General features: G+C 40.4%; 1 protein-coding gene across 1 annotated transcript in view; it reads left to right on the top strand.

The window, feature by feature from the left end:
- Nucleotides 1-8,125: 8,125 nt before the first annotated feature.
- Nucleotides 8,126-24,868, top strand: part of ATF3 (activating transcription factor 3) — a 52,912-nt gene continuing 36,169 nt past the window's right edge. Inside the window, exon 1 of the mRNA XM_014783333.2 lies at nucleotides 8,126-8,148. The gene's annotated coding sequence lies outside the window, so the exon portion shown is untranslated. The remainder of the gene's footprint in view (nucleotides 8,149-24,868) is intronic.

The raw sequence follows: 24,868 nt of genomic DNA, 5'->3' as shown, positions 1-24,868 counted from the left end.
AACCAATGTTACTGCAATAAACAAAAAATCAAAAGATAAAAAATAATAATAATAAATAAAAAAAAGAGAAAAATCCAAGTGGAACAGGGACTAAAGATGTATTCTTGATGAGGAGGATGATACGAAAGTCAGTTGGAATTGTCCAAGCTTAACCTAGCCCACAGCAAAGTGTCCCTTGTTCTTTCCTTCTAGTCTTCTCACCTATTTTTATGAAAGCTACCTTCTGTTTCATCACACTCATGTAATTCTTGGTGTGGAAAAGTTCAGCTGAAACGCTTTCTAAAACCCTAATTAAAATCTTGTTAAAAATATTCCAAATACATATCACTCTTTCCTTACTTAATTAAACATAGTGAATATAAAAATGTGGACCTTTTGATTTAGATTTTGCAAACGTACTAGGTTATTACTGAAAATATCAGTAATCACTCTAACATATTAGATATTTATTTCCAAAACTAAATCTCTGATAGCAACTTAATTTGCTGTCATTAGCCCTTCATAAAATTGAGTGTGACATCAATTCCAGTTTGCAAAGAGTTCTGGCTAGTAAAACTTGACTGTAAAAATCTCCCTCTCTTTGACAACAGTAACATCTAAGGAAGAGAATAAGTATGATCTCTTCATTTTATATCCTTAAATATTCTCTCAGGGTAAGCATGAAGCATCATTGTGCAGAAACCAGTTCTATTTCAAATGTAACCATTCATTTAGCAACCAGTCTTAACTATCCACAGAAGCAGCAGAAGTTCTAAAACTCCTATTTTTTAAAAAAGTGAAGACTAGCCAACCCCTCTGTGACAAGAAGCTGACTAACATCAGTGTGTAGATTACAGTTATGGCCTGGAGAGCTGGAAAAAGTGCTAACAATCTTGAATCTAAAAGTACGCCACACTACTTAGGTCCCAAATAATTTAGAGTTTGGTTGTTGGTTTTATTTTCCTTGGTTCCCTCCTCATGGATGGTGGAGGTGGTGGGAAGGGTTAGGGTGGGCTTGGAAAAGAGGAAAATGTGTCCCCTACAGCAGCAACATAGGTCTGCAGCTCAATCCTCTGAACTATGAAAAACTCTCCCTTCCCAAAATCTGCAATCTGGTTTGGGAAACCCACATTTATTCAACAAAACAAAACACTACAAAAACGGTAGCTCTTACTACATGCTGGCACTATTCTAGATGCTAGAGATACAAAGATAGACACTAGTCCATAGCCTCATGATTTTAAGTCTAGTGGGAGAAACAAACTTGTAACCAAACAATCACAACACAATGAACAATAACTGAACAACAGATGTAGCTCAAAGACAGCAGGTACAACTTGGGGGCAAGGAAGACTACAGAAATGCTAACGAGCTGCCTACAGGATGCAGGTGGCCCATTCTAAGGCAAAGTAATTTTTAAGGAAAAACTCAATTTCCGGACTAAGAATCTTAACTTCTGAATGTGAGGGCTTTTATGTTAAGGTTCTTATACATTATACATACACACACAATAATAACCCACACAAAGGGAAATTAGCTCACTTTGAGAACATGATTCACCATCATTCACACCTGCTCAATTTAAGACCCTCCCAAACAGGCATTAGGGGAAAATGTGGTAGCAACTGTACAAAACTAGGACAGAGAGACTTCTGTTGCTATATGAACAATATAAAACAGTAGGCATACTTCTGGATGTATTTATTAGATTATAACTGTCAGTCCTTTTAAACTGTGTTAAGATGGTTACCGAATGGGGAATAAAGCCCTCAACACTCGAAGTTTTCATATTTACATCAGAAAAAATCTCCAATTTACGAAGGCTAATGTTTATTTTTGCAAAACAAATGAAAATCACACGTTTGGATTTACAGATTTGTCATCCATTCATGTCATAATTCCCAAAGCTATCCTTCTTCCCCAACGAACTTTCCATTTCTTTTTAAGGGCACAGTAAAAGGTTTTTTAAGGTTATAGCCATCGAAAACTTGAAAGAGAAATTTTCAACGACTCAATAATTACAAAATGATCCCATACTGACATTCCCAGTTTATCACTGTATTTAACACTCTTTTGTAACATCCAACATCCTTCATCTAACAAGATCAAAGGCTCCCAGAACATTGTTTTGTAAGCTGCCTAGCAGACAAACCCTATGAAACCTGAGGTCGCCACGCCAACAGAATGCAGGTCACCGTACCACGGCGGACCACTCTGCACAGTCAAAAGTGCCGTTCACTTTATGCTGACAGAGCTTCTTTCCAGAACCGCCCCCTCCTCCCCCCAAGAACCGGAGAGTGTCGATTTCACAAGGGGTCTGGCACTGCTTTCTTTAAAAACGAAGCTTTTATCTGGTCCCTGGAAGGTCACCTTGGTACCCGCGCGGCTCGGGACCAAGCGTCTGGGCTTTGGGACAACAACGTTGGCTTCTCAAACCGCGACCTTCAGGCCTCTGTGCTTGCCCTGACCCTAGCACGGCCACCGCCCTTCACACCACGGAGGGCACCGTCCCTCCCACTGCCACGCCGAATTCGGACCCGGCGGCTCAGTGGGGGTCCCAGGCGACCCCCCCCCCCAAGCCCGGGGCCTCTCGCCCGGAGACCGCCCCACGGTAGTGACCAAGAGCTGACGCCCCGACAGGCTCTGTCCACTCCTCCTGCCCGAGTCCTCGCCGACCCCGGCTCCTGTTCTGACTTCAGCCCACACCGCACCCCGGCCACCAGGGAACGTTCCAGAACGCTGGCCCTCTCTGGGAAGTCCCAGTCGCCATCCGGGAGGGAAGCCCGATTCGTTTATGGAGCGCCCACTCTGAGGCACGCCGGGCTGGGGGCCGGGCTCGCACGCGGGGGAGACCCTTCGGGCCTTGCCCCGGGAAGCGCCCGCGCTCCAGCACCTCTAGTCGCCGGCGGGCACCCCTCGGGCCGCGCCCTCGTCCTCCAGGAGGACCGACGGCGGCGCAGCAAGGGACCGGAAGAACCGCGCCCCCAGCCCGCGTAGACCCCTCTACCCCCTTTACCTCGCCCGACCCCCCGGAGGCAGCCGGAGCTAAAATTAGAAACAAGCGCCGCGTGCGCTCACGTGCGCCCCGCCGGGCGGGGTCCGGGTGAGTCACGACCCCGCCCCCCCTCGCCGAGGACGCGCTGACGTCAGCCGCTTCCCCGAAGGATGACGTAAGCGCGCCTCGGGGAGGCCGCGAGGCCTGCTGTAGAACGTTCACAGAGTTTCGGTGCCTTAAAGGGACCAGGCTTTGGATCATGAAAAGTCTGGGGCGACTCCACTCACCCACCCGTGGAGTCGGAGCCCATCTTATATCTCTTTGTACTGAAAAGTGTTGGCTGTTGAGATGGTGTTGAGAAAAGGAGAGCAACTGAGCCACATTGGAAACTCCTGGAAGCCTCAGAACCTCCTCCTGGAAGCCCTCTTTGATTAACCAGAATCTGATCCTGACTCAAAAGTCAGGAAGTTTTCCGTGGCCCTTGATTCGCTACCCGTTCACTTACAGCCCCTCTCCATACACTTGTATCTCTGCTGGTAGAGAAAGGCTGTGGTTTGAGTGTTTATTTATATACTCCATCAACTTGGGGCAGCTTGGCCCATTTATCTGTGTCCAGACTCTGTCATTAGTCACGTGACCTGAAACAAGTTATTTAACGCTGGGTGTGAAGTTCCTGAGCTGGTCTCCAAACCCTCCTCTTATGCTAATATTGCCCGAGGAAGTTTCAGAGGCAGGAATCCTGTCCAACGCCTGATCGTTCAGCACTATTGCAGCCTCACAGGGAACCAACAACTTACTGAGGTTTACTGTGTGGCAGGTATTTTCATTATCCTCCCCGTCCCCCTCGATTAATCCTCCTGTCTCCTCTCTGAGGTAGATATTAATTGTCCCCATTTTACTGATGAAGAAGGAAATCTAAGTCTGTTTCCCCAGGTTACACAGCTAAAGAATGGAAAACAGGAAGTCATTCCCAGGTGGGTTGGACTCCGAGTCTGTTTTTTGGTGATAAAGGTGGGCTGTGAAATGTCTTATTCTGGGTGTACTGAGTCCCCTAGAACCAGCTTTTTTCCTTTTAATGCAAGCCCAGTGCCTCTGAACAGGTAACCCAGTCCACGCCAGAAGATCCCCAGAGAAGGAGGGGCCAGGCCTCAGGCCTGGACAAAGGTGAGGCGGGGGGAAGGTGCTCACCCTCAGGTGCTCATGCTGCACTTGGAGGACCTTGAGGGGGAGTGCCTCCTTGACGTTTGCAGCTAGGCACCTCACTCGCCTCACCCTAGTCCCAGCCCCGCCAGGCCCACCCTTGACTCTGTGTTTCCTCTCTTGAAACTAGAGAGGGCATCCTGCTTAAAGTGTCGTCACCTGGCACACCAGCAGCCAGCTCTACCCAGTGCAGAAGAAATACCTTGTTTCTCCTCCATCATAATCCCCTCTCTATAAAGCAACAGAAAATCTCCTATTGGAACAGCATGTTCATGCCAAAAACAAATTAAAGACAGCAACAGCTTCTTGAAGTTTTAAACAAAATGATGGTGCCTGTGTACTGGAAAGGGAGCCAGGTGGGTGAGCTGCTGTCACTGTTATCTTGTGACAGTTATTATTGGTCCTTGGCTGAGTGTCACAGCCCCATCCTCAGGCTACACATGCCAGGTCTACCAGGGGCACTTTCCTCCCCCAGCTCACCCCTGGGAGGCATTTAAACTGACCCCTGTTCCCTCATACCCAGTCTCCAGCCACTACAAAGCTCTCTCCTTTGTGTCCCCTGCTCCTGTCCCCTCTGTCATGCTCCTGACCCCTTTATCAATGGGAGTCACTGCCCACTGCTCCTCTCGTACCTCCAGGTTTTCGGAAGCCTGTGACCAAGCACACTGTGTGTGCTCCCACCACAGCCTCAGAAGGAGATGGGAGGATACCACAGGCAGCCTCAGCTGTGAATACAGCGGTTTCTTCCCTTGTACTGGGGCTGGACACACAGACATGGAAGCTCAGAGCGCTATGGTACCTTCAGGCCAACCAGTCCAGCCCGTTTTATAACAAAGGGGCTAAAGTCCAGGTGAGGTGACATGCCCAGGGTCACAGGGCCTGTTAGGTAGAGAATCCTAGTCGCTTGACTTCCCAGCCCACTGCTCGCTCCATGGATCACACCTCTGTAAACAGTGGGTGTAAATGTATATGGTAAACTGTAACGTGTCATATACGTGATAGAAAGGAAGACAGATGGTGACTTGAAGTAAATATAGAGATGAAATCGTAGGAAAGAATCGGAAAGCACAATTTCTGAGGACCCCCCGCTATTCCTTCTTCCCTTTTCCTCTCTCTCTCATCCAGTCTCAAGATAGGTGAGGGGGTTACTCCTCCCCAGACCTAGGAACCATTTCCCAATGGAATGACGGGATGAGTGGGATTGCCATTTTTAAAACTTCAGTAATCAAGGTCTTGTGTGTCGTTTCAGGTTTTGATTTTTTATCTCCCTGCCTTCACTTCCCATCATTTTCCTATCTCAGAAGCCCCATTAAATGTCATTAAGAGCCATAAATGTAACTGGCCACTAATGTGGAAGGATTGTGATCTCCAGCAAATAGCCCCAGCAAAGAAAGGAGCAGGAATCCTGGGTCTGTTCCCAACCGTGCCAGTGACTCACTGGATGACACAAAGCAAAGGAGTGCCTTTTGTGGAGGGGAGAGACAGGAAGACACACATAGCTGCTTGCCTGACAGAGGCGAAAAGGTGGAGGAGAAGCCATTCGGCAGGCTCCCAGCATAGTGCAAGCTCAGGGGTCCCTGGGTGAATCCAGTTCCATAGCAACTGCTTAGCAATGGCCTGCTGGGTCAGCCCTGAGCTCTGGTCCACTTGAGTGCCCGCCTCTGATGGAGCCACTAAGATGGCTTGGGCTGGATTACGGCACTTACCCTTCATGACATCATTCTCATTGGTTAGGAATGCACCCTGGTTGTTCCTAACTCCACTTTAATAACTTGTTATAGATCTGCCCTCCAGGAATTTATTTGAAACTTGCTTTAATCTATTTATATTACAGCCTTTTCAGGCAACAAGTAGATTTACCATTTATGTAAAAGCACTTAGGTCTGAAAATACAGAACATGCTATATAAGGGTTCTGTTTATAATAATAATAATAATAACACTTCTATAATTTTGTTACATATAATAAATATAATATATTATAATTTGATGATAATCACAGTTAATTCAGATGGTCTCACAGGCTTATTTTTGGTCACTCACGATGTTTGTCTTTGTCTTTATCTCTACACACACCACTCCCCACCCATCAAAAAGTATTTATTAACGGAGTGAGGTGCTGTCATGGGCATAACTCTGCAAGCAAACTTACGCAAACACATTCAGTGTCCTCTAAAGACTTATCATCTATGACCAACATATAGTAGGTCCTCAGTAAATACTTGCTGGGTGGATGGATGGATGGATGGGTGATGGATGGAAGGAATAAAAAAAGAGAAACCCTGTGTGGTAATTGGTGAGACATATTAGGAATGACTGTATTGGGGGCTGGAGGATAAACCTGAGAGTATCATTGGCATGAAGGAAAAAGGGAATGTCCTGATTTTATGGTAGATATGCGTTTATGAGCTCTCCTCAGATTGGCCCTAGAGCTTCTCTGGTTCCTAGGCTGCTGAAATGATGCATGGACAAGGGATGCCAAAGGGACGCCCCCCTGACAGGTGCTGTATGGGTGGCAGGAGTGAGGAGGTAGGTATGTGGTCCAGAAGAGAAAGCCCAGCTCTGTGGCTATCTCTATTTTCAATAGGAATCATACCAGAGTGAAGTTTTAAAAGCCAGGTGATTCAGTAGGTGAATGGCCAAATAAACTGTGGTACATCCAAACAATGAATATGATTCAGCGCTAGAAAGAAATGAGCTATCAACCCATGAAAAGACATGGAGGAACCTTAAGTGCATATCACTAAGTGAAGGAGCCAATTTGAAAAGGCTACATACCATATGATTCCACCTATATGACCTTCTGGAAAAGGCAAAATTATGGAGACAGTAAAAAGATCATTGGTTGCCAGGGGTTGGGGGTGGGGATGGATGAAAAGGTGGAGCACAGAGTATTTTTAGGGCAGTGAAACTACTCTGTATGATACTATAATGGTGAATACATGTCATTATACATTTGTCTAAACCCACAGAATGTATAACACCAAGATTGAACCCTAATGTAAACGATGGACTTTGGGGGATTATGATGTGCCAATGTAGGTTCATCAGTTGTAACAATTATACCACTCTGGTACATCTAGTGGGGGAGAGTGTGTATGTGGGGAGGGCAGGGGGTATATGGGAAATCTCTGTACTTTCTGCTTAATTTTGCTGTGAACCTATAACTGCTCTGCAAAATAAAGTCTATTTCAAAAAAAAATCCAGGTGAGGTGATAACACCTTTCTGTATGTAGAGTTCGGTCCACTGTGGAGCCACAGAGACTTGGGCTGGAATCTGAGCCCCACCATAACCAGCTCTGTAATTTTGGGAAAGTTACTTAACCCCTTTGATCTCAGTTTCTGTAACTCCACAGGGTTGTAATGCCTGCCTCAGAGCACTCTGAGAATTAAATGAAAAACTGTATGTAAAATGTCTAACCCATTACCTGGGATATACGACATGGTAAGAACACACAACCCTCCTCCGCAATTCCTCCCTAATGACTGTAATTATTAAACATTCTGATGGCTGCTAATTTTAAAGCCTGGCCAGTTGAGGAAAGCTGTCTGGGGTGAAAGTGACCTTCTACTAGGAAAGGAATCTGCATGTGGGAGTGGGCATGTGTGTCCTCACATGCTCAGTCAGATGCTGGCCACAGAAGGTCAGATGTGGACTTGAGCCCCGAGAGGCAGTGTCAAGCCCCTCACTCAGCTTTCTCCCATGAAAAGGTCAGGATGATGGCAGGCTGTCATATTTAGATGATGGCTCGCAGAGAAGCCTCGGTGGGTTAGTCACCTATGATATGACATCATATTGCCGCTCAATATAGTAACAGCTTTGGGGGGCAGGGGCGGGGTCAGCTCTTGTTGACCAATCATGCCTTGAGGATAAATTGGATGGGACCAGCCAGGAGTCACGATAAGAGGAGAAATGCTCCTCTAAATTGGTTGTTCCACAGTTTCCTAAGGATTTTCAGCACCTCACCCCGAAATGTGAGTCTTGACTTTACTTTGACTTTGGGGCCAAGCAGGGGAAATGTCAAGGGAGAAAAGTATTTGGTCAGGAAGCCTCTAGCTGGGGGAATACCCATGACGGCCAGATTAACTGTGGTCAGAGTTGGCGCCACTCTGAAGAGGGGTGGAAAAGTGACAAGTTTGGTGCACCAGCTACCTGATGTCGGTATGGCACCCAATGAAATGGTCCGAAGGAGGGGGACTGAAAAGTTGCTGCCGAATTGGGATTGGCAGGTTGGGTTAGGCGTTTTACCCCTCACAGGTTACATGACATTCGTGGGGCAGATCAGCACCCCACTGAGGCAATGATGTTGTCTCAGCCTTTGAACTTAGCCTGAATGAAGGCATGGTTTGAGGATACCACTGATCAGTGCTGTAGTTCATCTGGGGTATTGATTAGTCATATCATAATGGAAAGCCACTGGATTTGGTAAACCCCTTTCTTCCAGTGTATTATCCTCCTTGGCATCTCTACCTCTTGTGGGGCCTTGTGCTTTGGAAATAGAATGCTTTGTATCGGCGGTGTAAGTGCAGAGGTTCACTGGGGAGAGCTGACTCTTCCTGTGTCTAAACTGGAATAAGTCCAGAGAGAGGAAGTCAAGAGGTGAGAGAGAAAAAGGCCTGGACCAGGGGTTAGGAGACCTTGTTTGGCAGCTGGGTCTGCCACTTTTCCAGCTGTGTGACCTTGGGCATCTCTTCAGATTTTGGTTCCTCGTCTTGTCTGTGAAAATATGTGCATTTGGGGTCCTTCCAACCCTAACTGGCAGCTTCAATCCTTTAAGTGTGGATCTCTGTTCTGTTGTGGACAGAGTAGAAAGGGCCTGGGGTCTGAGTGTGTGGCTCTGCTACTCACTGTGCGACCTTGCACTCGGACGCCCCTTTTCTGAACCTCAGTTTTCCCACTTGTAGGGTTATTATGACACATAGGTGAGATAATGTACCTGGAAGCCTTTTGGGAGGCACTACGTAAATGTGTTTAAATGATTCTGAGTTCCCAAGGGAAGGGGGGCGGGGAAGCAGGCTGAGGACCTGATGGTTGGGCTTACTGGCAGTTTGGACTGTGACCAGGGCTAGGAGTGTGAGGAGGTGGGGGTTGTGGTCAGCCCGGCCATGAAAACCTCCAACCCTGTCCTGCTCGGTTCCTCCGTCATTTCCCAGCAGCTCAGCAAGGGGAAACAGTTGAGAGATTGTAAATGATGCTGAAAACAGCCCAAGAGAGTGGCTGCAAACTCTTGTCTGAGAGGACCTGCAGCCTGAGTGGGCACAGCGCCAAAGCGAAGAGGGGCGTGGGGAGCCCCACCGGGGTCTGGAATCCCCCTGCAAATGAGCAGCCTCCTAGCTCCCATGGATGCCTCAGGGTAATAGTCCTGAGCCTTGCACCTCCGGGGCTGCTCAGCATCACCCCCACGGTGTGAAAACACCTCTGAGGGGGAGCCCTGGAGATAACAGATCACAACTGTATATTGACCCGTCTCAACTCATCCCTTCCAGAAAAATCACAGATCCTCCAGAGAAACTCGCCAAATTCCTGTTTATTCTTCATGTAAATGGATTAACCTAGGGTTGGCGATTTTACTTCGACTCTCCCTTTCATGTTGCAGCGAAAATGAAATTGACTCCTTTGAAGCTGTTCTTTGAGCCATAAGCATAATTTCTCTTCACTCCCACCAAAAGGGGGTTTCTCTCTTTTTGAATTTTTTTTATTTTCGAAGCCCCGGGCTCTGAAGCTTGAGAGGCTGGCAGGGGGTGCGGCTGCCATAGGACCAGCATGCTGTCCTCCTGCTGACTCATCTGACATTAACATAATTACGTTTCAGGAGTCAAAGTGATTTTCAAACTATGAGTAATGCGAGGTATTACAGAGAATGTTTACTAGGCAGCCGGCATTTCAGCACTGGAAAGGAACCAGCTGCTGCTAACAGCTGAAATGAGTGAGGGAATAAGAAAATGCTCTCAGGAAAACAACCTTTCTCTCTGGACTCCACTTTTTTGAAAAGGATTCGCATGTGAAAGGCCAGTGAACTTAGAGTTCCTTGAGGAAGGATCCAGATCTAGCATCCTTATCTGAATTCCTGGGTATCTGATCATTTTGTATGAAAAAACTTTTTTTTATAGTCTTTGTTTTCATTTACCCAACTCCAGGGAAAGATGGATTAAAGACTTCAGCAAATTATTTCTTAAAGCCAATTTATTATTAGTATTCATAATTAAAATAGATTAAAGTTGTGTGAAGAAATGTGCTGTTCCTTCGAAGGCAGGAAAGAGGACACAAATCATTTCCCAATTTTAAAGATGGGGAGCAGAAGCCCGTGGGTAGGTGAATGCCTTCTTAAAGGTCCTTTGTCGAATTAGTAAAAGTTTGAGAGCCATCGAGTACAGTGAACCTCTCCTCAGGAGAGGAGAGAGGGGCTCCCGTCCGGTTCCAGAGCTGTGTCTGTCTCTTGCCTCTGTTTCCTTGTCTCATAATGGGAATATTAATAACACATGCTCTCCCTACCTCCCAGGAACAGCCTTGAACTCTGGGAAGGCAAAGACAATGTCTGCCAACCATGTACCCCATATGTCTAACTTGGAGCCTGCACAGAGTAGGTGCTTAGTAAATATTTGCAGAATTAAGGAATGAGATAAGAGCTTTGAACACCAGAACTCTGCTCTTCTGTTTAGTTGGTCTTCTTGCCTTTAGTTCCCCCCGGCTGGGGCCAAGGGAGCTCAGCAAGTGGGGCCGTGCTTGGAGATGCGTCTACTGAAGGCACTAGCACTAACGGAAAAATAACTGCTCACATCCTCGGGGACTAACTGCTGAAACCAGATCAAAGTACAACACTCAACTGAGAAACTCCTTTAGAAAAGGCTCATTCAAAAGCATGGCAGGCGGTCTTCCTCACCAAAAAGAGGAGGATTGGCATGGATGTTAGCTCAGGGCTGATCTTCCTCAAAAAAAAAAACAAACAAAAAAAACGCATGGCAGGACTTTTAATTTCTTTATATGTTGGAGGTAAATCAGGAGAACTGTCTGGCTTCATTTCACCTGCTGATTTTTGTGCTGAGATCATCACTGCAGGGGTAATAACAATCAAGTTAACTGGTGTCTAGGCATTGTGATGGCAGGTGAAAGAGAGGTATTTGGACTGGATAAGCCTTTAAAAAAAAGTTCCACTCTCAGATACTCGTTTAAAGGTATAAAAGAAAAGGAGAAATTATGAAAAATTTATCCTGCCATTTTTTTCATAGGAAAAAATATCCACTTGATTTTATATGCGAGGACGTATTTCTAGATTTTGATAAGCGCTTACAGGTATAGATGCAGTCTTTTACAGCATCTGCAACAGATGACTCTGTTCTCTGGTTCTTTCCCTTCCTGCTTTGGCCTCTCTGCCTTTGTCTCCTTCTTTTCCCTCTCCCCTCCATCCCTAAGTTAACTCCTTCCTTTGATCTTGTTCTCATGTTGCTCTCCTCCCCAAGCATTCCTTCTCATCTTGTAAACTTTCTTATAGCTTCTAGCTAGGTGTTATTCACATGCTGAGTGGTCAATAAAGTTTTTTTTTAATACGAAAAGAAAAAGTCATGAACTAATTATAAGCTCCCTCATAAATAAATTGTTCATAAATAAATCATTGATTACTTTTAAGTTACCAAGCTTAATCACACACACAAATATTCCTGTTCACTTAGGAATGTCTTTGATGAGGTAGTAAAAGTTAATTTTATTAAATTTCATCCCTGAGTTCACGCCCTTTGAATGTTCTTCATTGGCACCATGGAAAAAACGGGGACCCCCAAAGAAAGACACAGAGAACCCTAATCTGCCCTCAACTGAGAAGCCCCAGTGGGTGTGGTTTTTGTGGACTACCTGCATTGACTGATCTCTCCTCTCCCCCCCATTAGTAGTAGTGTTAGGATTACTTCAAGCAGTAAATATAAACCAGTGCATTCAGGGCTAGTCAACCCAAAATGTTTGCTAAAAAGAATCAGATCTGTGGTCCCCTCCCAAACATCAGAGGGTGATGCTAGGAAAGAAAATGTTGCATGCGCTCCCAGTGGCTGTCATTTGGTGCTTCTGCCCTAGGCCGACTCTCCAGTGGGGTAAATCCAGGCTGGGGACATTTCTAAGGTTCTGAACCTCCATTACTCTCTTTGTATCAGAGCTGCGGGTACAGGACAGTCCTGATTGCACATCCTCTACACCATTGTTCCTGCAGGTACATTAATGTTTGTCAGACCAGAAACCCTAATTTGGATTTGGATGACATGGTCACTGTTTCCTAAAGCATCTCAAGTAAAAGGGCTCACTTTTGATCCTGATTTATTTTATAAATATTTATAAATAATTTAATATTAATTTAATAATGTTATTTAGTAGCAAGTTGCTAAACATTTGAGATCCAAATGTCTAGTGCATATCCTAAAATAAACTTTGGCTGTTTAGAACCCTTGTAGAATAAACTCATTCTAATTTTCCCCCATATTCCCCCTTGATCGCCTTCCCCCTTCCTTCCTTCTCTTTTTCTTTCTCTTCCTCCATTTTTACTTCCCTCTCTTCCTTTTATCCTCTTTCTTTGTTTTGTTTGTTTGTTGCCTTTGGCAGACGTTTTTCTAAAAAATATATCTAGAAGAAGTTAAGAAAAGCTGGTTAAGGTGTCTAGGACTGACAGAGACTTTTCATCATCTGCATTTTTTGACTCTTTCCATTTTTAATCATGTGCACATATGCTTTTTCCCAATTAAAAAAATAGTTACCCAAAACAGTGTTTTGTACCCTTCCTGTTTTCATTTTTTAAAAGTGTCTTATTTTTTCCCCCAATTCTAATGCCAGCGTATTTCCTCCTCCCCAGAAGTGAGAGACAGGAACAGCTTCCAAAGAGAAATGGGGAAGAAAGGGAGAGAGCTGACAGAAGTGAAAGGCCTGTGTGTCCACAGCAGGGATACAGGGGAATGGGTTAGCCTAACAGGATAAAGGAATTTTTTGGCCCTTTTTTTTTTTTTTTTTTTGTAAACTCAACATGTAAACATCTTCCCACATCATTAAGTATTCTTCTACAATATCATTTTTAATGGTTGTACAGGAGTCTTAATTTAATATCTTTGTACTGTAATTTATTTATTTAATACTCTATGTTAAACATTTGGGTAATATCTGATTTGCCAATATTATAAATAATGCTGCAGTAAACATTCTTGTAGCTAAATCTTTGTGCATAGCCATTCTTATTTACTTTGAATGTCTCTTCTCAAAGGAGAATAAATATATTTCTCAAATGAAAATAAATCAGAGTATACAAGTCCTGGGGCTTTTGATATATATATATATATTGCTCCTGATGTAATTTTAATTTAAATTTCTGTAGACATGAAGAAATTTCCCCCTGTGTTTATTAACAAGTTTTATTTCCTCTTTATGAATTTTCTGTTCAGAGTCTTTGCCCACATATCTATTGGTATCTTAAAATTTGCAGTGATTTAAAATGTTTTACACATTTATCAAATATATAGACAAAGACTTCCTTGTCTAATATGGGTTTTTTAAAATAATAATCATCCTCTGGCTTAATATTTGCATTTTAATGTTGGCTGTATTGATATATTTTTTGACACACAAAGGTTTTTAGATTTAAAGTAATCAAATCTATCAATCTTTTCCCTTCTGAAGAATCTTTTCTATACAGAACTTTGAAAATTATTTCATATTTTCTTTTAGTTAGGAAAAAACTTTTGAAGGTAAGGTTTACATATTTACAGTGAAATGTACAAATCTTCAGTGGCTCATTCAGTGAGTTTTGATTTGACAAATGACAAATTCATAAACCTACCAAGATCTAGAAATTCAAAGAGTATGGGTTTCTTTTTGAGCTGATGGTTGCACATATACATGATTATACTAAAAACCATTGGTTTGTACACTTTAAATGGGTGAATTGTATGGTATGAATTACATCTAAATAAAGCTGTTAAAATATAGAGAGAAATTAATATCATCCCAGAAAGTTCCCAGTGTCACTTCCCAATAGATCCCACTCTACCCCAGAGACAACCACGGTTTTTAGGTTTCTCATCATGGATTAGTTTTTCCTATTTTAGAACTTTATATAAATGGAATCATACAGCATGAACTCTTTTGTGTAAAGTTTCTTTCACTCAAAGTAATGGTTTAAAAATTCATCTGTGTTGGTGTTTCCGGAGTTTCTTTTGGTTGCTAAGAGTAATATTTTGTTATATGTGTATATTACAGTTTGTTTATCCATTCCTCTATTGATGGACACCTGGGCTGTTTTCAGTTTGGGGCCATTCTGAACATTCTTGTACATGTCTTCTTGTGGATGTATGCTTTCCTTTCTCTTGGGGAAATATCTGGGGGTGGAATTGCTGAGTCATAGAATAAATGTATGCTTAGTTTTATAAGAAACCACCAGATTTTTTCCCAAAGTGATTGCACCATTTTACACTCCCACCAACAACACATGCGAGTTCCAGATGCTCCGTATCCTCGCCAACATTTGAAGTTGTCAGTCTTTTTCATTTTAGCCATTCTGTTGGGTGTGCAGTGGTAGCTTATTACAGTTTTAATTTACATTTCCTTGATGACTACAATTATTGAACATTTTTTCATGTACTTCTAGTTTTTTAAATTTTATTTTAATAGTTCTGTATTACATTTAATTACATCTATTTATCCATCCTAAGTTATTTTGATTATGATTTGAGGTAAATCTCTAAATTTATTTTTTTCTAAATAATCAATTAACCCAACACAGTTTATTAAATAAGAATTTTATTCCCTATTGATTTGTGATGCTTTCTTTATCATAGATTAAGTTCTTATAATGTGGTTTCAGCATATCTATTCTGTGCAATTGATTTGTACATTTATACATTTGTTCTTTTGTCAGTTCCACACGATTTTATTGACACTTGCTTTTAAAATGATTTAACACCTGGCAGGCCCACTGTCTCATCATTCCTTTCCATGTTCAGCATTTTCTTTGCTGTTGATACCTAATTATTCTTTCAGTAAATATTAGAATGATAATGTCAAATTCTGAAAAGAGTCTTACTGAGATTTTTATTGAAAGTATATTGAGCATACAAACTAATTTGAAAAATACTGACATAGTTGCCATAGAACTTGAATATTCAATTTTCTCCTATATTTGTCAGTAACATTTTGTAGTTTTTATTATATGGATCCTTCACATTCTCATTAAACCTATTCCAAGCTATTTAATAGAGGTTTTCAATGTCTTCATTGTTAATTTTTACTATCGTAGGTTAATTTTTTCATTATATTTTTCCACTGGATAGTATTTCTATATAGAAAAGCTATAGGCTTTTGTGTCTCCTTTGTATATTTATCAGTTTTCTTGAAGTCTCATATGAATTCTAATAATTTTTAGTTGAATTATTCTTTTGAGTTTCCAGGAGTGTAATTATATCATCTACAAATAATTATAAATCTGTTTTCTCCCTTCTAATATTTATGCATCTTATTTTTATATGCATACTATTTAACTGGTCAGAACTTCCAGATAAAAATTAAAAATGGCAATAAACTATATCCCTGTTTTATTCCTGAATTAATAATATTGCCTAATAATAATAAAGGATGGATTTGACTGTTTGAAATAAACATTTTGTTATATTAAGAAGGAGTTCTTAAATTTGTAATCATTTTTTAGTAAGGACTAGCTGTTGAATTTTAATCTCTTCTTCATCTGTTGAGAATCTCATTTGGATTTTCTTTTTTACTAGTGGATGTGATATATTATACTATTGGATTTTTCAAATATTAAAACATAAAACCTTTTTGTTTTAGGTTAAACCCTGCTAGGATTGTTCTTTGGATACTCTGTTATCTGTGTTTGGATTTTCTTCTCTATGTTCGCAGTTTAGACAGGTTTATTATATCTTGTTTTGAGCTGTATTTTTCAGGGTTTGACATCAGGCTTATCTCTGTAAAGTAAATTAGATACACTTTCCAAATTTTTCAATGTTTTGAAGAAATTATTGAAGCATAGTAATTGTGTATTCCTTAGGAACTGAAAGATTTTCCCTATAAAGTTTTCTAGGCCTGTATTTTTTCTGGAGGGAATTCTTTCTCTCTTTTCTTTCTTTAGTTTCTTCAGCTGTGATTAGCGTATTTAGGTTTAATACTTCTAATTTTGGTAATGTATATCTTTCCAGAAGACTCTCCATTTCATCTAGGTTTTCAAATTTATAACTTACAATTTTGCTAAGATTGTCTTATGTTTAAAATATATCCTCCTTATTTGATGTTAAATCCCTTCTTTTTATTTCTAATGTTATTATCCACAGGGTTTTTTTTCTTCTTTACTCTCTATAAAGTTTTGTCTATTTTATTGTTTTTTCAGAAAATAAGCTCTTGAATTAATTCTATAATTTTTCCTATTTTCTAATGCATTTAGTTTTGCTTTTGCCTTTATTTTTTATTTCTCGACTTTTTAGGGATTTTATTGTTGTTTTTACAAATCCTTGAGTTGAAACTTTCATTTTTCCTTTCCTTGAAAGTAAGGAAAACATAGACTGTAATTTCACCTTTCAGGACACTTTATTTACATTTCATAAGTTTTAATATGGTGTGTTCTTATTTTAATTATCTTCTAACTGCTATGTTCCTATACTTTAATTTTAGTTTTGTTGAATTTTTGTTCTGTCTTTATGCTTTAATTGTTATTTTGTTTTAATTTCTATTATTAACAGTTTTATTGCCCCTGTGATTAAAGAATTAAGCTTGTCTAATTACTGTTTCTTAAAATATCTCCTATTTTGGTTATGTGCCTTGCAAATACCTTCTCTCATTCTATAATTTCTTTCCATTGTTTCTCATGTCTTCTTTAGTGCATAAGTTTTTTTGTCATAATGTAATTAAATATATCCCTCTTATTTGATTGTTTGTATGTTTGTATCTTATGTCAGAAATCTTTCCCTACTTGGTGATAATAAATGTATTTTCCTATATTTTCTTCTAAAAGTTGCAAACTTTTGCTTTTCACATTTAGGTCTTTAATCTTTATGGCTGGTGTGGGTAGGAATCTAATTTCTCTTTTCTCCCACACAGATAACCAGTTATCCCAATCCCACCATTTTCCCCATTGTTTGTGATGCTACCTCAGTCGTATATAGAGTTTCCTCATTGTCTAGGTTATTTCTGGGCTTTTGTTCTGTTCCATTCATCCATACATCTAACCCCTGGGCCAATACCATCACAGTCTTTTTAATATCTAAATAGCTAATAAGACAAGTCTTGCTACCCCTTCTTCTTCAAAATTTTCTTGACTCTTCTTGTCCATTTCACATGAATTTCAGAATTAGCTTATTAAGAATCACACACAAAACACACACACACACACACACACATTTTTGGGATGTTTAAAATTAAAATTCCATCAGGTCTATAGATCTATATAGAAAAAGATGAACATTTTTATGTTATGGAGTACTCTAATCAATGAACATGGTATTTCTCTTCCTTTATTTAGGTCTTTCTTTATATTGTTCAATAATACTTCCACAGTTTTGTTCATAGAGGTCTTGCACATCTTTTAACAAATTTATCCCTAGGTGCCACATAATTTCTGCTACTGTTGTGAATAGGATTCTTTTTTTTTCCTATTATTTTTTCTAATTAGTTATTATTATTAGGAACACTATTGATTTTTGTATCCTGCATCCTTGCTGAATACTTTTTAGCCCTAAGAGTTTCTCTGTGAATTTTTTTTGAGTTCTTTATGTAGACAATCACATTTTCTGCAAACAAGAATAGTTTTCTTTCTCTTTTCAATCTCTCTCTTTTTCCTTTCTTTTCCATTGCATCAGTTAAGACCTTCAGCACAAGGCTGAATAGAGGCTTATAACTGGTATCCTTATGTTATTCCTGACTTTAATGGAAATGTCTTTAAAATATCACCAGTTGGTATAACATTTACTTCTAGAATTTTTACAAATGGCCTTTATTGGGTAAAGAAAGTTGCCTTCTATACCTAGTTTCCAAAGATTTTTTTTAACCATGAATGAATGCTGCATTCCATGAAATGTCTTTTCTGCATTTATCAAGATGATACTAAAAAAATAAAAAATAAAGGAAAAAATTTTTCTCTTTTAATCTATTAACTTTAGTAGGTTTTCTAATCTTGACTTATACTTTCAACTTAGATTAAATCCTATTTGGTCATGAGTTTCCTTAAGATTTTGTATCTACATGAAAAGTGAGACTAAGTTATAATTTTCTTTACTTGTGCTTTCCTTGTCTGGCTTTAGCATCTCAAAAAATAAGTTGGGTAGTCCTTTTCCTTTTCTTCCCATTCTCTGAAACAGTTTTTTGTTTTTAAACATTGTTTATTTATTTTTTGAAGATCTGGTAAAACCATTTGGGCCTAGTGTCTTTGGAGGTGGGAGACCTTTTGATTAACAATTTAATTTCTCTAATGGCTAACGCTTTATTCTGGTTTCACCTGAATAAATTACCAAAATTTTATTTTTTCTTAAAAATTACCCATTTATTCTAAGTTCCCATATTTATTGGTATGAAGTTTTTATAGTATTTTTTAATGTATTTTTACATCTCCATTATATCTATATCTAACCCCTTTTTATTCCTATATTCTGTGTGTGTTTTTTTTCTTTTTCTTGACCAGTTTTGCTCAGGGTTTGTCTATTTCTGTAAGTTGTTTCAAAAAACCAACTTCTGGTTATATTTGTCTTCCTTGAATACTATTTCTTTAATTTTTTGTCTTATATTTATTATTTTCTTATTTCTGGTTTAGGTTTTTCTGTAGTTCTTTTCTTAGTTTCTTAAGTTGATCACTTTATTTATTTATTGACTTTTTTTTTCTTTTTTCCTTCTTTTATTTTTAAATTTTTTATTTATTTATTTTTTATTGCAGTAACATTGGTTTATAACATTATATACATTTTGGGTGTACATCATTATATTTCAATTTCTGTGTAGATTACATCATGTTCATCACCCAAAGACTAATTACAATCCATCACCATACACCTATGCCTAATCACCCATTTCACCCTCCTCCCTCCCCCCTTCCCCTCTGGTAACCACCAATCCAATCTCTGTCTCTGTTTGTTTGTTTGTTGTTGTTTTTATCTTCTATTTATGAGTGAAATCATACGGTAATTGACTTTCTCCCTCTGACATTTTGCTTAGCATAATACCCTCAAGGTCCGTCCATGTTGTCACAAATTATTGACTTGTTTTTGTTTGGTTTTTCATTTTATTTTTGCAGAATATGTTTCTAAGGTATTAAGTATTCATTGTTCTCTTGGCCAGAACATGGGCCCCAGCACTTTTTAGTGACCTGTTGAACTCTGCTCTCCATCTTATTTTTGTTCTGGAGTTGTAGTTTCACCCTTTTAAACATAAAAAATAGTTATTTTTTACAATTAATGGTCAATTATGTTTATAATATCCTTTAGTAGTTCTTTTAGTGACAGTCTGTGATTGGTAAACACTCTTGGTCTTTGTATGTCTGAAATGTCTTTATTTATCAGGTATAGAATTCTAGATTGACAATTATTTTCCCTCTGCACTTGGAACATATTACCCTTAGTGTCTTCTAGAATCTGTTGTTATCTGTGAGAAGGCTGCCATCAAGCTCATTTTCATTCCTTTGCGGGTAATCCATCTTTTATCTCTGTTAACTCTTGATTATCTTTATCCTTAATGTTCTGCAATTTTGCTGCCATGTGTTTGGGTATGGATTTATTCTTATTTCTATGCTTGGTACTCAAATATACTTTTGATTTGAAGTCTTTAATTCTGAAAAATTCTCAGCAATGATCTCTGTAAATATTGCTTGACTGTCATTCCCTCCTTTCAAAGTTCCCATTAGATGATGGTTGGTTCTCTCAATTGACCTTCCGTGTCTCTTAGTACTCTCTCTTCCCTGCCTAGACCCTGGAGTGTTCCTCATAACCATTTCCACTTCATTATTGTGTTTATTCAGTCCAGAAATTTTCTCATCCAGGTCATTTTAAATTTCAATGATTATATTATTTATTTCTGAGATCTTTAGTTAACTCTTTTTAAAATAAACTTGGTATTGTTTTTACCTCATTTGTTTTATAATTTCTTTTTTTTTTTTTTTTTTGTGAGGAGATCAGCCCTGAGCTAACATCTGCTAATCCTCCTCTTTTTTTGCTGAGGAAGACTGGCCCTGGGCTAACATCCATGCCCATCTTCCTCCACTTTATATGGGATGCCGCCACAGCATGGCTTGCCAAGCAGTGCATCAGTGTGTGCCCGGGATCCGAACTGGCGAACTCTGGGCTGCCGCAGCAGAGCCCACACACTTAACCGCTTGCGCCACCTGGCTGGCCCCTATAATTTGTTTTATCCATCTCTTTTGACACCTCAAATGTACTTATTTGAAAATTTTTGTTAGGCTGGTCTATAAAATCAGTTTCAATGTGGAGTGAAATCGTATCCTGATTATTGACTTCATTGGCTGTCTTTCTTAGCATTAGATTTCTTCATGTATGTTGAAATTTGGATTTGCAGGCTCATTTCAGATGGAAGTCGTGTTTGTTTTGTTTTGTTTTCTTTCTCTCTTTTCCTTATTCTGCCCTCACCCCTCCCTTTTCTCCCACTATTCCAATTGTCCCACCTGGTCCTCCAGCTTCCCAACTCTGAGCCAGAATTTCTGGTGGTATTTCAGGGATGCTACTGCATGGTGGTGGTAGGGACACAGCAGATCCAGTTACTCACTCATTCCCAATCACCAGGCTCTGTCTGCATCCTCCTACACCCCTAGGCCTGCAAATTCTAGCAGCTAGAGCCCAGGCAACTCTCTAGAGCTGTTTTTCAGCCTCTCTTCCCAAGCTTGGGAAACTCAATTCCATGTACCTCCCCCACCATAAAATCATAAGCTCCAAAAGGAGAGGGACTGTATGTATTTTGATCACTGTATACCCAATGCATTAAATAGTACCAATGCACAGTAAACTGAATGAATAAATGATGGCTAACGTTGAAAACTGAAGGACTACACCTTTGGAGTTGAACCTGGAGCTTTGTTTACTCCCAGTCCCCCTGGAGAGTGGTCAGCCTAATACAGAAGGGAACTTGTGTCTATAGAAAGGAAGAAACACTGGTGTAAGAGTTCAGAGACCCTGGTTTCAGGATGGCTCAGCCCCTTACCTAGCTAAGGCACCTAATCATCCTAAAGCCAGAATTCCTCTTCTATAAAATAAACAATCCCGTGGTTGGATGGCAACACTCTATCCGGTGGTGACTGCTTTATCAGCCTATGTTCCAGAGTGAGAATAACAGAGCAGATCCCCGTTGACCCATGATGGATATATAGTGTGAATGAGAAACAAATTCATTGTTTTAAGGCACTGAGAAATTTAGAGTTGTTTGTTACCACAGCATAAGCTAGGCTATCCTGACAGATACGCTTACTTACCTGTATTCCTCCTCTCTACAGATTTTGAGCTCTGTTGGAGGAAGGATCCTCTTGTTTTCACTACTATTTCCCAATTTCCAGTTTAGTATGTAAATATGATAATCGTTCTTTACTCTGTTTTCACCGCTAAGGACAAACATTAAAAGCCAGTAATTATCCCGTATTTACAGTATTCCAATTTTCTGAGAAAATTGTGACATTGTCTAGAATCCTCAGAACTGTCATAAGACTTTAAAAAAGTGTCATGGTGCCCTTTCTGGAGATGAAAAGACAAAACTTTTGACCGGAACATAATTTAATTTTTGTGTGATGACATGCAACATTATTATATGCCTTAGTAACTCAGTGATGCCAACAGGGGCCGACACAATGTGAGGCTCTGCTGGCCCCGAGAGGAAATGCCCCCTCACTGTGATGCTCTTAGAGTGCTTGGTCTTGTGTTTCAATAGGGCTTCTGCTCATTCACTTCTGCCTGCTCTCAGTGTGCGTGCCTCTAGTGGAAAGCTCAGCCACCTTCCTTTGCTCCTGACACTCCCTCAAGGTGGAAAACATGAAAACCAAGAGCTCAGAGGAACGATGACTGGAAAATTCAGTTTTGAGTAGATATCTACAAAAAAGTTTGGCAGTGCCCTGAGGAAAGTGCATAAGCCCCATGGCATCTCTTATGGGTGTCGTGGAGTTTTATTTTCTTGTTGTTTTCACCAATGGAAGCATGCTTTATTGAATTTAAAATGTAAAAAATATTTGTGGTTCCGTAGATATTTGCTCTGCCATAAATGTTATACTTTTTGGTATTATGGTTTAAGAGAAATAAACAGCATAAACAAAATATGGCCTAAACTATGAAAATGCAAACTATACAAATTAAAAACATAAAATAATTACTCATTATCCCAAGGAATACTTAATATATACATGTGAAATATCTTACACGTGTATACAATAAGAGCTTGGCAGTGTTTTGATAGTTGAAGTTGCTAGATATGTGGCCTCTAGATAAGGGATATAGTTACATATTCTTAAGGAAATACAGTTTTATTACGTTCAACAACCTAAACATTAGAACTCAGGTAACAGAATGTTATTTAGAGTCCTCTTTTAATGAATACAAAGAAGCACTTTATAAAAAGCACATTGGTTTCTGAAAAGAAAGCTTTTAAAATGTGTGAGAGGAGCCTGAAAACAATATTCTCTAAGACCAGTGAAACATCTCTCTTCCCGTGACCTATACAGCTTCCAGATTTAGCAAATAAAAATACACAATGCCCAAGTAAAGGGGAATTTGAGATAAAAGCAAAGAATTTTTAGTTCAAGTGTATCTCAGATGTTACATGGGACATACACAAAAAATTATTTGTTGTTTATCTGAAGTTCAAATTTACCTGGGCATCCTGTTTTATCTGGCAGCCCTACCCACCTCACTTTTTTTAACCCTCATTTTGCACCATCCTCTGGAAGGAACCTCGCCAGCCTCTGTCCCAAACTCCATAATTTCTGTATTAGTAAGCTTGCATTAATGCATTTCCACTTACACACTGTGAGGCTTATAAAGAGACTAGGTTCACCAACCAATGGCTCTCAAACCCATTGCGCCCTTGTACAGCACGGCAGCCTGTAGAACTTCTGCAAGGGGAGGGGTGTGTGGGCTCTTCCCCATAATGCCCTATTTTAGTCACAGTCATTAGCGCTGGAGAAAAAACACACTGGTCATGAGATTCACCTTTTGCCATGTCACAAGAGACTCAGTAAAACTAAATGCCTGAAAGATAGCTTGGGAGAAAAGATCTGTCTCCTGGGCTGAGGACTCTGGAAGCTTCCTTCTGAAACAGAACCATGATTTTTTAGCAGTCAAAATCCCTGACATCTCTCCCTGCACAGAGATTGAGCGGCATTTTTTTAACCTAAAATAGAGACTGAGTGATTTCAGGCACATATTCAGGCCTTGCCACGAGACCTGAACTTAGGAGAAACAGGAGGAAACACTAACTTTACTGAGCTCGTGATATAAATACATTGATTTATTTACTCCTCACTCCCACCTGCTGTAGTATGGCCCCATTTTACAAACCAGGAAACAGAGGCTCAGAGAAGTCAAGCCCCTTGCTCAGAGTCACATAGCTAGTGTCAGAGCTTGGATTGGAATTTGGGTCTCTGGGGCCACAGAAGGCCGAGCCCTATTTCCATGGCACCACTTTTCCTTTCTGGGAGGAGGGAAGTGCTAAAGAATGCCAGGGTTGTGGAACGTTCTAGAAGAGATCATGGGATGTCATGGGGAGAATTCCTAACCAATTTCTGGGAGAAGAATAGAGGTCGTGAGGTATAAAAAATGGGCTTCAGTGCTAGACACACCTGGGTTCAAATCCTGCCTCTACCACCTTTTAGCTTTGTAACTTTGTTACCTAATTTCTCTTTATCAGTCAGGATCCCAGCAGGAAAATGATGGTGCACACGAAGGTTTAACTGAGGAGAGTTTAACAGAGAGACTATTAACTGAGGCTTTGGCAACATTAAGGGAACCAACAAGGGATGGTGAAGTACCGAGAGACCGGTAGTAGCAAGAAGCCATTATCACCCCAGGCCCGAAGGGCAAGGGGAGGAAATATTTTATTGGATCTTGGAAATTGGAGCCATGAAAGAGGAGCCGCCTGACAGGAGCTGTGGCCCTGGAGGAACACAGCCACTGTCAGAACCATACCCTAGAACAGAGGTCCTAACCTTGACCTCTCTTTCCCTGGCCAGGAGCCCAGGTAATATGTCTGTGGAGGTCAGCCTCCCAGGGCCCAGAGCAGGGCAGACAAGAATGGAAGGCCTTGGAGGTGGGGCGATATAATCAGAGAACGACAGCACTCAAGCTTAGCATCAGTTTGCTTTTTTTAAAATGGGAATCACAGTACCTACCATGTTGCGTTGTGGTGAAGATTAGAAATAACTTAACTGGCTCATTCAACAAGTATTTACCAAGAACCTACTGCGTGCCAGGCTCTCTCCCACAGAGTGGTCACGGTGATGACCCAAACAGACAGAATCTCTGCCCTTAAGGAAATTATACCTACAAAAAAACCAGATGTTACATAAGTATTTACAAGGGGGAGGAGATAAAATATCACCAGAGGGCACTCATAAATAGTAGCTATAATTATTTTTTAAAGTCTCCCAAAGAGACCCATGTCACATGGCACTTCTCGATTTCTTATATCAGTGTTTATTAACAACCTTCTGAAGAGAGAAAACAGCTGTTACTACCTATATTAGTCACGGTTCTCCAA

This window comes from Ceratotherium simum, chromosome 2 (assembly GCF_057802395.1).
Source record: "Ceratotherium simum simum isolate JZ-2026a chromosome 2, ASM5780239v1, whole genome shotgun sequence".
NCBI classification, from domain to species: Eukaryota; Metazoa; Chordata; class Mammalia; order Perissodactyla; family Rhinocerotidae; genus Ceratotherium; species Ceratotherium simum.
This window is presented reverse-complemented; position numbering and strand designations above follow the sequence as displayed.